A 15,000-nucleotide genomic window follows, 5' to 3' on the forward strand; every position below is an offset into this window, starting at 1 on the left:
GTGATTTGCATTTGAAATGATGTTGACAATTAACATTTTTACATGTAAACAATGAACTATGATACGAATAATAAGTATAAAAATATGTACCCCAGCCTGCAAGAAGTTCTTCCATTAGTTTGAGAAACTGCATAAAAAGAAAATAAATCAGGTAGCTCAATAACTGTTTAATAAGGAGATAGAAATAGTATATGCCATAGATAACACAAACGTAATTACCAGAGATCTGACAGGGAACTTGGATTATGGGAGGTGGGATTTAACTAGGTTTTAGATTATCCAGGGAAAGCAGCAAGTAAAAAGATTGAAATTATGCTGGCAAATTTCTTGGATAAGTGAAGCCGAAAACAGTCTACTTGGCCCAGTGTTTTTGCTTGCTTGTCTGCTTTTTAAGTACAATAGGACCCTGCCTTCCTTGACAAGGAATACAGGACAAGTCCTTCTCAGTAGATTGAGTCAAATAAAGTTGAATTATCATCTGATTATCATTCCCAGCAGAGCGATGTGATACACACTTGATAATTTAAAATCTTTGATTAAATAAAATGCTTCATTTATTCAATATTGTCCTAAAAAAATCTTGGCATGCAAAGAAAGGATAAGTCAAATTGAGGAATCAAGTAGAGACTATAAATCAAGCCTTGCACCAATACTGAAAGAAAATGCTGAGGAATGCAAGACTTAAGGGTGTGGCATTTGCAAGCTGAATGTATAAAGTAAAGAACAATATGACAGATTTTAAGCATGGTGGAAATATTTTTATTTAAAATATTATATGTATTTTTTCTTTCTCTTCCTCCATGTGTTTTTACTATAGTAATACAAAGAACTGCCCATTTTTTGCAAATTTTCATGGAATGAGCAATGAGACTGCCTAGGAGGAATCTTTCAGGTAGGAGTACATAATTCCTAAACTACTTTCTACTGAGCATAGGTTCAGTAAAACTCAGAGCTTCAGTCTACGGAGGGGACACATACATGCTCAGAGAAAGGAATCACTGATGTTACTTGGAGGAAATGTCTTCTGACTGCAAGATTCAAATGGAAGAGTGTAAAGCAGTCTTTCTGTCAAAAGAGACAGGGAGAGAGAATTTTGCACGTGCATGTTAAAAAGTGAAAAAGTAGTATATTTGGCGGGTAACTCACCATCCAATCTGCCTTAGGGAATCTTCAGCACACTTGCATTTCATGCTCGTTTGGTATAGATTTCCTTTAGGTAGTAGGGAAAAACAATTAAATCTGGCTTTAGGATTAGCACAAGTAAAATTAGAGTCTGTTGCCCAAGATAGGCTCTCCAAACAGATTATATAAAGTATAAAACTCGTAGTTAGAATTAAAGTACATCATTCTACTTCTGGATTTAGAGAAATACATTTGAAAATATTTTTATTTGATTGAGTTGCACCTTAAACTAAAACTTGACAAGCTTTTTTATGTTCTCTATGTTTGTCAACCATTTAAAGATAATGACGTAAAGATTTATCTGTCCAGACCACAATAAATTAGCCAAATGTATCAGTTTAAATGTGTAACATGCACTCAACAAAAATCATTCTTCTTATACACTGAGAAATAGAACAATTGAGAAAAAAAGATCCTCTGTCTGGGAGTACGAATTTAACAGTTACATACAGGAAAGCTTGCAATTCTCAAAACATCCTTAAAAATAACCAAATGTTGTTTTCTTTAGGTTGAAAAACGATATCATTAATTTGAAGAAGCTCCTGCTGTGCTCCTAATTTTCCAGTTGGATCATTATCTTCCCTTTTTCTTAGGACTTATCTTTAGTGATATTTTGTACACAAGCAATATTTTATAAAGATATTATAATTTCACTTTTGACTATAATGAATACCAAAAATCAACACAAATTTTGTGTTGCATTTAAGAATGTTTCCTGAATTTGTGATAAAAGAAGTCATATATCATATGTAAATGCACTTGTTTCTTCTGTGCTAATTTTACGTTACACTATATAAATAGTATTATACACAGCTTATTGCTATTCTGGAGATAATCTCCAAGTAGACTTCGAAACTTCCATTAATGCTCTAAATTTTCAAAATCAAATTAGCAATTAGATATTGAACTTTAAAGTGTAGGTGGATTTTCTGCATTTAACTAATTCACTGTAATAAATAGTTCGGAGTCAGAGCTGAGCTATCCAATGTACTGTTTTAAATACATCAATGAATTTATGATGTTTCTATCCCAATGCGCATTCAGGAGCTCTGTGGAAAAAATAATTTCAAAAACATCCTCCATTTAACTTGCAACAGTGCTCACACATGCAGTAAAGAGTTGAACTCAGGTAAAATTAATACCACAATTTTAAATGAGTAAGATATTTCTCAATAAGCATGAAGGCCAAAGTATGCTGATTCAAGAGCTTTCAGAATCACACTCCCCTAGGAAAGAGTTTTAGAAACATTCACTGGAAAATTGAGAGTAAAGGAGTATCCACTATTCATTGCATCACTGTAAATGATCGCCCATCATTAATGTTATTAGAAAATCATGATGGTAAGAGTGGAAGAGGGTTCTACTTTGGGATATGCTACAATTACAGGAAATCATAGCAAATAAAGCAGACAATGAAATTTAGAGTAAGGAGAATCAAAGTTTAACTGTGCCATATTATCACAATATATTCTGAAAAGGTCTTTGAATCATAGTATGTGCACTATTCTCATAAAGTTATTTGTGATCTATTAACTCTGGAGAGTTTTAGAATCTGTCATGAGAATGATTCTTTCCGCAGTTATCTGAACAATATCTGTTTGTAAGTACCAAACAATGGTCTTAGAATAAGCTGTGACCATCATGTTCAAATGAGTTTACCGTAAAGAAGACCTATATTGTATTTAAAGATACTTCAGATTTAAAGGAGGTTATTATTATTTTTTAATGTTTCCACTCTTAAGGAGAAATGTTAAAAGATAACAATGGGGTGCATGGGTGGTTCAGTGGTAGAATTCTTGCCAGCCATGCAGGAGACCCAGGTTCGATTCTCAGTGCAGGCACTGCCCAAAAACAAAGAAATAAATAAAAATTCAAAAAATGGTGTTACAATAATGGGCTACTCACTTGGAAAAATAATGAAATGTGACCCTACCATAAAGTAAACAAACAAACAAAAAATAATGGTGGAACAAACTACTCTTCAAGGGCTTCTCTACTAGAGATTTTCTCTGAAGTTTGTTTTCTGTCTTGGAAGAGACTGAGTCACAGCATGCCTGCGATGGCCCAGACGCATTTCTTCCCCTGCTTACCTGGATAAATAGTGCTGCTTCCCTCCCGTGCTGCTTTCCTGGGCTCTGAGACTGGGTTACGCACATCACTTAGATTCCCATGGCACTTTGCAGTTATGTAGTGGCTGACGCGGGACAGTTTGTCTGTCTACCACTTCCACCCAACCATGACTCGAGTTTACTGTCGGGTACCAGCATGAAGTATCCTGGCACGACAGGGCTCAGGGCTGAAGTGATGGTCGCTGGAGGGGATTCATACCCAGTCATAGTCATTTAAGGGAAGAAGTAGATGTGTGAGCTGTATTGCCGAAACCCATGTCATTTTCAATATATTCACCAGCCCCTGTAATCATCTGGCCCAGTAATGACTTGTGGTGTTTCAAAGAGCTGTCACAGTATTGATGTATATGACCTGCTCTGATTAGTTATTGATATATCTGTATCTATATTATTGATATAACTATATCAATGATATATATCCATCTCATATCCATATCCTTATCATATATATCATTACTGTAAATGTACATTTTATAATGTACAAAAATACCTTACTGCGCATATCATATCTATAAAGGCACAAATGAATGAATGATGCTGGTGAGACAAATCAAAAAAAAGCAAAACTATATTCTTTTTGCACTCCTTGCCGTACAAGTACATGCACTGTGTAGAGACTCAGAAAATAATATATCTGGCTAAAGAGGCATTCAGAAACCGGCACTATTCCTTTCTGGCAAAACAAACTAGTATTTTAGCTGCAATCTTCTTTGTTCAGGGTTTTTTTTTTTTTTTTTTTTATCTCAGCACATTTTTTTCTGAATGACTTATGAAGAAAAATCAAAAGATTCATTGAAAATGATTTAATTCACAATATTAGGGAAGACTTGTATCCAGATACGTAATATAAATATTCTGCTAAAAATAAAAACCTAAAACATATACAAATTATTTTGTTAATTCCCGGTTTCTCTTCGACATCAGTTGGTGGGTCATCCGGTGCAGTACTGTTGAGGAACTCTGTTCTTTCTGTTTTCAGGTTTCCGGTTCTGAGTGATAAACTTTGGAATGGTCACTTCCACCACCTCTGAGCAGAAATAAAACCTACAAGCAAATGAATAAAGCATGAGAGGATCGAGCCTGAACATCAACGAGATGAGCTTACACAACCGAAGGCCAGCAGCCCCGGAGAAGCCGCTTTGGCCGGCTCGAGTCCTGGACACTTCCTGTACCGAGGGCGTCAAGCAGAGCTCAGGGACTCTCGGGAAACACCTAGACAGATCAGAGCCTTAGTGCTGGGACTGCAGGTGCCTTCCTCCGTGAAGCGTTGTGTGCAGGCGACTCTTCCCCAGTGCCTGACAATGCCAGAGAGACAGTCAGAGCACGGAAGGACGCGGTTCACCTCTCCTTCTCTGGTCCTGGCAGCCTTTTGAACGACTGACACCTCATTAGGTTAAAACTCCCTTTCCCTTCGTGATAGTTTTCTTTTCACTAATTTATGTCGTCCCAACTCGCTCGCCCCTTGGCAGGAGGCAAACAGGTTTTGCTAAACTCAACCCCGCTGTTCTCCAGAAGAAGGGGCATTAAACTATAGCTGCGTGCAAAATCTGGACCTCCGCGTATCTTGTAAATAAAATGGTATGGGAACATGGCCACGGTCATTTCCTAGTGTATGATGTGTGGTCGTTTCATCAAACGGGGGGAGCTGAGTAACTGAGGCAGAGCCCACATGACCCTCAAAACCTTAAATATTTACTAACTGGCTCTTCACGGAAAAAAAGTTTTCAAGAAAACTTGAGTTCTGCTCAAGCTGTTGCATCTATATCAAGTTTAAACCAGATTATAAAGGATCTCTGTTGAGTGCAGCCTCTGCTTTTTCTTAATCTTCCTTCCTCTGTTATTCTGCGGAGAGGAAGGAAATTAGGATAAAATGTACGTATGCTGAGTCACTACTAATGCGCCATGAGTAGTAGCAGATTATTAAGGCTGTTTCCCATTTACAGTGTTTTCATTTCCTGGGACCAAACCACTTCTTATAAGGAATGCTAAATTGTTAGGAAGGGTCCTGACTGAATCTCTAACAAGAGATCACGCCCATTCCTTTGAGCAATGTATAGCCTATAACTTTATTCAGTTACATATGGACCATTCACAGATGACAGCTGTCAGTCAAGGCTGGATGAAGTGACTCGTGAAAGCCACCTTGTAAAACAAGCACGGCTGATGGTTAGGGACGCATCCTTTGGACAGGAATTCCCTCTCTTAGTCCCGTATGTGGAACAGGCAACTACTTGTGTGATGCAAATTGAGTCAATGACATTAGAAGGACGGACACTAAGTCTATGGTTTTCTTCAAAACCACATGTAAAATCTTCTATTTAATATGTTTTGACTTTTCACTCTTTAAAATGTACACTTTGGCCCAGAAGGAATTAGAAATTGAGGGAAAATGAAGAATTTTTTTCTCCCTTTTATAACATCTTCACATTGTAGACTAAGACATACATTTGCTAAAGTTTAATCCAAAGTAATCCTAGAATTAAAAGATAAATAGCTCAACATAATCTTTAATTAGGTTAAATATATTTTATCTATAAATGTGCTGTTAAAGTTTTATTCTTAGAGTTTTTAATCAAAAGAGGTATCAAAATTATACGGTGACTGCATAATTGGCTCTTTTAGTACTCTAATTTGGGGAGCAGGAAGGGAAGAAATTATATTCTAACTAAAAATGGTTGCTATTTCCAGTTCACTAATATATTAATTGTTTTGACTGATTTTTGCATATAAAACTTGCAAAGAATTAGATAACTTGCACAAAATTCAAAGTATAAACTATATTTCATAGTAAGAGATAAGAGAAAATCTCCAAATATGAAAAAACTTCAGATATGAAAATCTCCAAATGTTAAAATTTCAATAGATATTTAACTTTTCATGACACCATTTATAATATATTTTTTACAATAAATTTTTATAGGAAATAGTAAATGTGCTAATGGGGAAAAGACCTTGTCTATATATTGTGCACAAGGGGGTCTACAGAGATACATAAAGATGAACCTGTTATGTGGAAAAACATATCCAGAAAATGATGCAGTCAGAGGCAGTTTACACTATACTTATACAACAGCAGATATGTGAATTAAATCAATATACTGGAATAGTATTGACTATTCCACTATTGGACAAATACTGAGTTAATAAAAGAAATTTTTAGCTCAATTTAGCTTTTCAATTAATTTACTTTTTAGAAAACTTTTCTTGAGGGATAATTTATGCATTTGAAATGAAGACTATTTCACTTTTACTTACGTATCCTTACTTTCCATTCCTATGTTGTGTGTGGCACAGGTGATTCTGTCAGTAATAAGATAGTCCAGCTTACTTTGGAAGCCATCAATGAATCACTGTGAAAATAAATATTTTTAAATTACCCTGTTTGTGAAAGGAAGAGAATGGAAGGAGACAATTCTCACGTATTTGCAATTGCCTTTGATGTTTGCAGTGTGTTATATATAGAACATATGCATGTGGAATGCTCTGGGGAAAATCTAAAAGCTGAAACAAATCATGACATCTATAACCATTTGCCAGCATTCAGCCTGATTATTTCAGCCTGTTATAAATCTGTAGAGGGTTGCCATCTGTGCCCCTTTAAAATTTATACAATGAGAGAAAAGAGAATATTTCTCAAGACTTGCAGACTTTACTCTCGCTGCAGATGTTTAAACCATCCTTCTTTTACCCAAATCCAGGGACTGTGTGGCTTTGTGATTTTTTACCGTACAAAATCAATATAGATATATCTGTTTTATACTAGAGAAACCAGTTTTACGTATAGTCTCTATTTGACTACTGGGAACTTATTTTACTTCCTAGTTATTTTATTAGTCTCTTTAGTATGAGTGTAGCTCTTATATCACTACTAGAATATCAGATTGTAAAAAAATTGTTTTTTTTTCTTAATTACAACTAGTTAGTAAAATGTACCCAAATGGGTGCTTAAAACTCCTATGATGTGACTAATACACACCTGAGTTTTCACTGCTATAAAGGACTTTTTCTCTCATGAATGAAATTTTAAAACCTCCCAAACTGGGAATGACAGTGATAAAGATTTGATGCTATTTTACTTCATTTTAGCCATACCACTTCAGTATCTAAAATGAAAGCAAAGAGATAGAGAAGGAAATGAAAAAATATTTTCATTTAAATAATTTATCTCTCCAGGTTATTTCTAATACTCTTTTTACTTGTAAAGTACCTATAAAGTGAAAAATATCTTCTGTGAAATGGGTAAAGCAGTAATGTGCTTATGATTATTGTAAAGATACAAGCTTAAGCTCTTCAAAGGTTAGTAACCCCAGTTTAGCATTTAAGGAATATCTGCATTTACCCTTCTGTGTTTTTGCATTTCTGTATAATTGCATTAGTGGAATAATTTAAGGGCAGGAATGTTCTATAATGCCTATGAACAAGTCACTTTCTTTCCATCTTAACCATCAGTGCTTCGCTGATGGTTGATGAAACTTATTAGATATGATGTCTCAAACTCTTTGGAAAATGCCAGCAAATAAATGGAGTAGGTTGAATTTTCCACAATATTTTAGTATTTTGCAGTCTCTGGATGATTATTAAGTAGTTTTATTTTATTTTCTAATGGATTTTATTTTTGTTCTTCAGAGCCACACCTTATTTTGGTGTCCATTATTTGGAATTTAAATAGACCTTTTTACCCTATCTTCAAAGAGATGTTATTATGTCTCTGATAACTGTAGAATCGTTTCCTTCATTAGTTCTTGGGAAAATGATCAATGTTTTGTAACCACATACTACACATCAATTTATTTTAAATAAACGATTGCTCTGTTCATAACACAATGCTAGATTACTGGTGTTTCAGCATGACTTTTCCTTCCACTCAAGGCGTTCACTATTCATTTTGAGATGACAACTATTTATACTATAATTGGCAATAAAAGACAGTGTTTGAAAAGTGACCGAGTGAGAAAGAAAAGTGAACAGAAGGTAAGGAAAGGGAGCAAGTAATAGCTTTGATGTGACTCAGGAACGGACGGTTATGAATGGGCAGGGTACAGTCATTAGATAGATGAGAGAATGCAAACCTGCCAAGGTGGGGAAAGTAGAGCATTCCTGACTACCTCTTAAATGTGTAGCAATAAATAAAAATGGCAACATTAGTGAGACACTCAACAGTTTCCCCATAAATCATTGTAAGGCAATTAGTGGATAATTTAAAACTGAATTGTTACCTCTTACATATGTTATATCATTAATAAAATAGCTCGTATGGATGGTTTGCCTTCATCAAATAGCACGTGATAGAAATATCTACACAAAAAAGCCTAGTAATATGTTCCAGTTAGAGGTATATATGTGTTCTACATGACAGAATGGGATTATTTATATTTTGACAAACTGTTGTCTTTATTCGCATAACAAGCATTTAGTGAATACATGCATATACAGAAATTGTACATGTCTGGAAAAAGTGAGAAGAAAGAAAGAACAAAAATGTATGTGGGACATTTAATACCCTCAAGTACATCATTAAATTGATAATGCAATTTAATTTTGAAGACATTAAAAAATGTTCATTAGTAAAGATGAACAGCTAATCTAAATGAACTGATTTTAGAAATAAACCCACAAGTGAAATGTAACAGATTAGGAATGTACTTTATGTACAGCCAAGAATAAAATCAATGGCTGTGAAAATGGTGTTTTTTAAAGACATACATATGAAGAATAACTGTGGATTGTGACATTTTAATAAAAATAAATTGCCAAATCAATTCTCCCCGATTATCGTTCCATAAATCACAGTTCTTGCAGACCTTTAGAATGGACACCATAGTGGAGACTCAAATGTTCTATATAGGACAATGTGGTGGTTTGAAGCTGTTGTGCATCTCGCTGAAGCCACGTTCTTTCAGTCCTAACCCTTACTTGTGGGGCAGACCTGTTGTTTAGGATAGACGCTTTGGTTAGACTGTTTCCATGGAGATGTGACCCACCAATTGTGAGTGGGACATTTTGATTAGGTGGTTTCCATGGAGACGTGTCCCCACCCATTCAAAGTGTGTATTAATCTGCATATTGGAGTCCTTTAAGAGGGAACTACTTTGGAAAAAAGCTTCAGAGCTGACACCATCAGAGATGTTTGGAGATGCAGTAAGAAAACCCCTGGGGAGGCTGTCTGAAACCAGATGCCAAAGGACTAGCAGATGCCAGCCATGTGCCTTTCCAGATTGGCCTTTCCTAAGTCAAGGTATCTTTTCTGGATGCCTTAGTTTGGACATTTTAATGGTAAACTGGTAACTTAATTAACCCCCTTTATAAAAGCTAACCCGTTTCTGGTATATTGCCTTTTGGCAGCTTTAGCAAACTGCAACAGTAACAGAAGCAGTTATTTTAGCAAAGAGTATTGGTTGTGGTGAATCCTAGGCTGTCAGAAGTAGACATTTATATTATTTTTCTTGCAAGAATTAAAAATGTGAGTGTCCAGTTGAACCTGAAGTCTACGTACCCATTGCAGTAGTTCCACATCCTACTGCTTAGTCTGTGGTCTATTGGTCAATTAGTATATTGATTAAATAATGAGTAATGCCAAGAACCCTTGAAATTCAAAAGAATTATGAGATAAGTGCACTGCATTCAAGGAAACTCTATTTTAGTTCCTAATTTTTAATGAATGTTTAATCTCTTTTATAATGAATCACTAAAATCAATGTATCAATTTACCCATTATTTAGGTATTTAGCTTTGAAATAGTTCTATTTTTTTAAAAAATCATCTTGAACTTATTAAAATTATTGTTTTTCATGATGTATCTAACATGTGATGTATAATATATTATGTAATGTGATATGCCCAATATGTGTACAAATATTCCTAATTTATTTAAATCAGACACCAGAGTAATAATGTTCTCCCCAAATATCTAGTCCCCTGAAGAATATTTCAGGCAGTAGAGCATGGTGACAGCACAGTTTTTAACTCTTCCCAAAACTTCTCCTGAAGACCAAACAGATCAAGCAAGATGACAAACACAAACAAAGGCAGAGAAATCTATGTGCCAGGAGTACCAAGGATGGGTAGGCACCTACTGTAGTGGAAATAGTGCCTGCAGGGAAGCTGTGCTGCAGCTTCTGAGAGCAATGAGTGAAAGGGAGCCTAGAATCCACAGTACAAATAATGCTAACAAAAAACCACCCACTCCCAACAGGAAACCAGGGAATTTCTTCAGAACAAGAGTGTGTCAAGACCCTTGGTGAACCGAGAAGGAGCCTCAGCCCTGCTTTGGTGCAGACCTGCTGGCCTGCTGCGGTGGGTTACCAGATCTTGGAGACACCCGTGCCTCGTCCTGAGAGCAGAATATGGAAAGCAAAAACCCACGTGGTTGAGAGGAAACAGCAGGGTGAGGGTGGCGTAGGCTGATGATGGTGGGGGGCAGCTCAGAGGATGCAGGTACCTGAAACCACTCTTACTAGAAAACACCACAACAGTGTCATCTTGGAAGGAAATTGCTGCAGAGGTCTAAGAAAATAAGGCTTGGAAGCAAAAAATCTTCAGGAATCCTGCCTACGCTGAAGGGAAGAGACCATAATTTTGTCCTTATGCGAAAAACAGACACTGGTCAGTGAGCCTGAGAAGTCCACTCTGCTGCGCCCTCATCAGCTCTTCAGGTTCTTCCCCAGTTGCGGACAAGCCATGGCATTTAAATGAAGCAAATATAACTTAGCCTTATATGGGCTGGATAACTTCCCTTAGGTTTCCAGATCTGTGATTCTCCCTTCTCTTCTCCGCTCTGAGCCCCACGAGAATGACTTCTGTGGAGCAGATAGATGAGTCTCTTGCCTAGACTTCCATTGGAGTTTAACCAATGAGAAAGGGGACAGGTAAGATTATGAAATTGGTAGAATTCATTTTACTGGGGGCATCTAAGGGGCTGGTGGTGATCACAAAAACATACTCCTAGATTTATTTCACCCAAAATATTTGAGATTTCGCCTTTCTCTTTTAAGCATGCAATATATTGGAAACTCATTTTCCTGCTGTGAGATAGGTGTCAAGACAGTTTTTCCATATAGAGATCCATTTAACCCAGAACCAGCTATTGAGAAGCCATTCTTTCCAATGCAGTAATTGTCATTGTTGTCATGATACAGGTAACCATATATATGTGTTTGTTTCTAGACTCTATTGTGTTGCCGTAGTTGGTTTGTTTGTGTTCATGTCTATTTCCATTATATTAATTGCTTTACAATAGGTCTTCAAATACAATAAATCCTCCAGACTTGTTCTTGCTTTAGATTGCCCAGTGTTTGCTTAACACTTTGAATTCCCTGCATGATTTTAGCAAAATTCCATGACATTTTCTGCTGGGATTTTGAGTAAGATCACAATGAACCTATACAATGTTGCAAGTTTCAACCCACACATATTGCATATTCTTCATTTTATTTAGATTCTTTAATTTCTCTTTTATTTTGTTTTCATTGAAAACTGGGTAGTTTTCTGCATAGTTTTCTCATTGAAAACTGTGTAGTTTGCAATGTAACTGTCATTAAGTTTATTTCTAGGTGTCTGCTATTTTATGCTCCTTTTGTAAAGGGCATCTCTCTTTAAAGTTTTGTTTTTTATTGTATACTTTTATATAGAAATTTTATGCCTCATGATCTTAAATTCATTTATTATTTTTAATACCTTATATACTATTTTGGTAAATTTTCAAACACATTCATATATATATATATATATATACAATTACTGATGTATTAATCTCTCACTTTCCAATTTCTGTGACTTTTATTTCTTCTTTCTATTGTAATTACACAGGCTTGAGTGTATTATTTAATAGAAATTATTATATGAACTTATCTCATTTCTGATTTCCAAAGAAAAGTCTTCAAATTTTCACCACTAAATATGATGCATGCTGTAGGACTTTGTATATATCCTCTGTCATAACTTGCCATATTATGGAAGCTGTGTTAGTCAGGGTTCTCTGGAGAAACAGAACCAACAGGAGAGATCTATAAATATGAGATTTATAAAGGTGGGAATGGTAGAGTCCAAAATCCGTAGGGTACAGTCTGTGAAGCTGGCGGCTCCAATGAAAGGTCTGACAAACGCCACAGGAGAGGCTCCCTGGCTGAAGAAGCCATGAAAGAGTCTTCCACTTTATCTTGCTGTGGGAGTCATGTTTTCGTTAATCATAGATGCAATCAGCTACAGATGCACTCAACTGACTGATGATTTAATCAACCAAATTTCCAGTTAATCAACCAGTCATGAAATATCCTTCAAACAATGGTCAGGCCAGTGCTTGCCTGACCAGACAAGTGGGCATCATCACTTGGCAAAGTTGACACCCAAACCTAACCATCACAGAAGCCAATTACTACTTCCAGTATGCCGAAAGATTTTATCATTAATAGGTTTGAAACTAATAATTTTGTCTGCATCTTTTGAGATAAGCCTATACTTTTTTCTCCCATTTTCCTTTAAATATTTTAAATTTTATTTTAATTGTGGATTTACGGAACAATCATGCATAAAATACAGGGTTCCCATATAGCACCCTTTTACTAACAGGTGTGGAGCATTCATTACAACTGATGATAGCACATTTTCATAATTGTTCCCACATTCTATTTTGTAGTGGATTACATTGATTGCTTTTCCAGTGATAAATCACCTTTACCTTTGTGGGAAAAGCCTCAATTAGTCTTTTTCAATTCTAGCATACACAGACTTCCTTAGAATAACCTCTACTTGTTAATTCCTCAGATTTTTTAATATTTGATAAATTATTTTTATCTAGATCTATGAGAAATATCAATATGTTGCTTGTCAGATCTTAATATCAAATGTATTCTGACCTCACAAAAAGAGTTGAGGGAATGTATCTTCTTTTTTCTGTACATCTGAATAATTTGTTTCTCTTGTCAGGGGCATTTTAGTAGAGTTTCTGGTTGTTCATTTTGTTTTAATTCATTCTGACTGGTTAATCCCTTTATTTAGAGTACTTAGCTAATATATTTAAGATAATTATTGAAAAAATAAAAATTAAAAAATAATAAATAAATAAAAAACCTGGTCCCTGACCATGCAAAAAAAAGAAAAGATAATTACTGATATGTTGGGATTGTATCTACATTATACCTACCCTTTTATTCCATGCTTTAAGTCAGTTTTTTTTCCCTCATCTGGCCTAACCTACATTGTTTCATTTTTCCAAAAAAAGTTCTCAAGAGTTTCAACACAATGCTACAATTAATTCTCTTCCTGTCCCAATTCAGAGCCCTATAATCTCCAAAACTGATAAGTATTCAGAATCTTAAGTAGGGCATTTGTCAAGTGGTAATGTAACACATTTCTACATACCCTTAATCAGGAAATAGAATAGTGGTTTTCTGCCATCCCTAAATGATATCTAATTATTTTATTTAGATATTTTCATGATCTTATCAGTATATGCATGTAGTAGTATATGTGATTTACGACATGAGACATGAGTGAAGTTAAACAGTGATTTCGCACCTGCAAACTGTTCCCTCATGACAAGTGTTTAACACGGAGAAAGCTGATACATTGAAAACTAATTACATAAATGCTTCCAGTCTGCACTTATTTGAATCTTCTCTTCATTTTACTTCCAAGATTTTTTTCTACAGCAACAATAACATTGGCATGCAAAGATATAGGCATAAAGAAATTCTTTGCCACTGTTTATGAATACTGACATTTTGAAATAGCTCATAAACAAATTACGAATAAATCAGCACCTGTAAATAAATTGGCATACATCTATAAAATGAAATATTATTTATTTAAGAGAATATGGAGATTAACATTAGTTTTTTAAAGTTTCAATAAATATGTCTAAAATTATCGCATTTTCTAAAACGCATATATATGGCTGTTAGTTTCTCTAAATAATACCTATATGTAGAGGGATATCTGCTGAAATTACATTAAAAACAAAAGTCTTAGATCCACAACAGTTGTTAATATAGTTACCTTTGAGGAATGGTTTTGATGAGGAAACTTTTTGAACAACTTTGTAATTAAAAGTACGTAGAATTTTAATGATTTAAAATGCAGCTTATAAATGTATTTTGTCTCTGCTGAATCTACACAAGAATAAACATAAGTGCATTTGAAATGTATTGCAAGATAGTTATTAAAAATATTTACTATTCAATAGTGGTGAGGGCTATGAAAAGCTTTACCTGAGAAATACATCCTGAGGCAGAGAGTGTGGACATTTTCAAAAACTAACATCTTAGAAAAGCATTGTAGCATGATGGACTGCACCAGAGGTCTGAGCTCTGCCCTGAATTTACAAGGTCATTAATTTGTTGAGGTTAGCCGCACTGCAAGGTGGAATCAGGGGGCATAGAGAAAGGACCCCCATGTGGACTCCCCAGCGAGCTGAGCGAGTCCGGGCACGCTGTCTGCTTTGCACGTGTGGCGGCGGGCGTTGGCTGCCCCCGCGGCCCTGGAGCCTGGGGTCCCCGCCCCCTCTCCCGTGGGTCAGTGGAGGCCCGGGAGCAACCTTGTGCTTTCTGCCCGGATGCCATCCAGGGGCTCTGAGCCCTGCTCTTCTCCAAAGCTGACCAGCGAGCTGTGCTTTCACTGCGCTCTGGCGGGAGCGGCTGGAGGCGGTGGGGTTGGGATGGGAGGGGCCCTGAACTGGGCGGATTTCCCCCCACCA

At 35.9% G+C, this 15,000-nt stretch overlaps 1 long non-coding RNA gene across 1 annotated transcript; it reads right to left on the reverse strand.

Moving 5' to 3' along the window:
- Positions 1-4,099: 4,099 nt before the first annotated feature.
- Positions 4,100-9,242, reverse strand: LOC143669728 (uncharacterized). Its single transcript, XR_013169020.1, has 3 exons — positions 9,113-9,242; positions 6,567-6,661; positions 4,100-4,355 (listed from the first exon to the last, which is right to left on the reverse strand). It is a non-coding gene; the product is annotated as an uncharacterized LOC143669728 (long non-coding RNA).
- Positions 9,243-15,000: the final 5,758 nt, after the last annotated feature.

This window comes from Tamandua tetradactyla, chromosome 26 (assembly GCF_023851605.1).
Source record: "Tamandua tetradactyla isolate mTamTet1 chromosome 26, mTamTet1.pri, whole genome shotgun sequence".
In the NCBI taxonomy this organism is placed as follows: domain Eukaryota; kingdom Metazoa; phylum Chordata; class Mammalia; order Pilosa; family Myrmecophagidae; genus Tamandua; species Tamandua tetradactyla.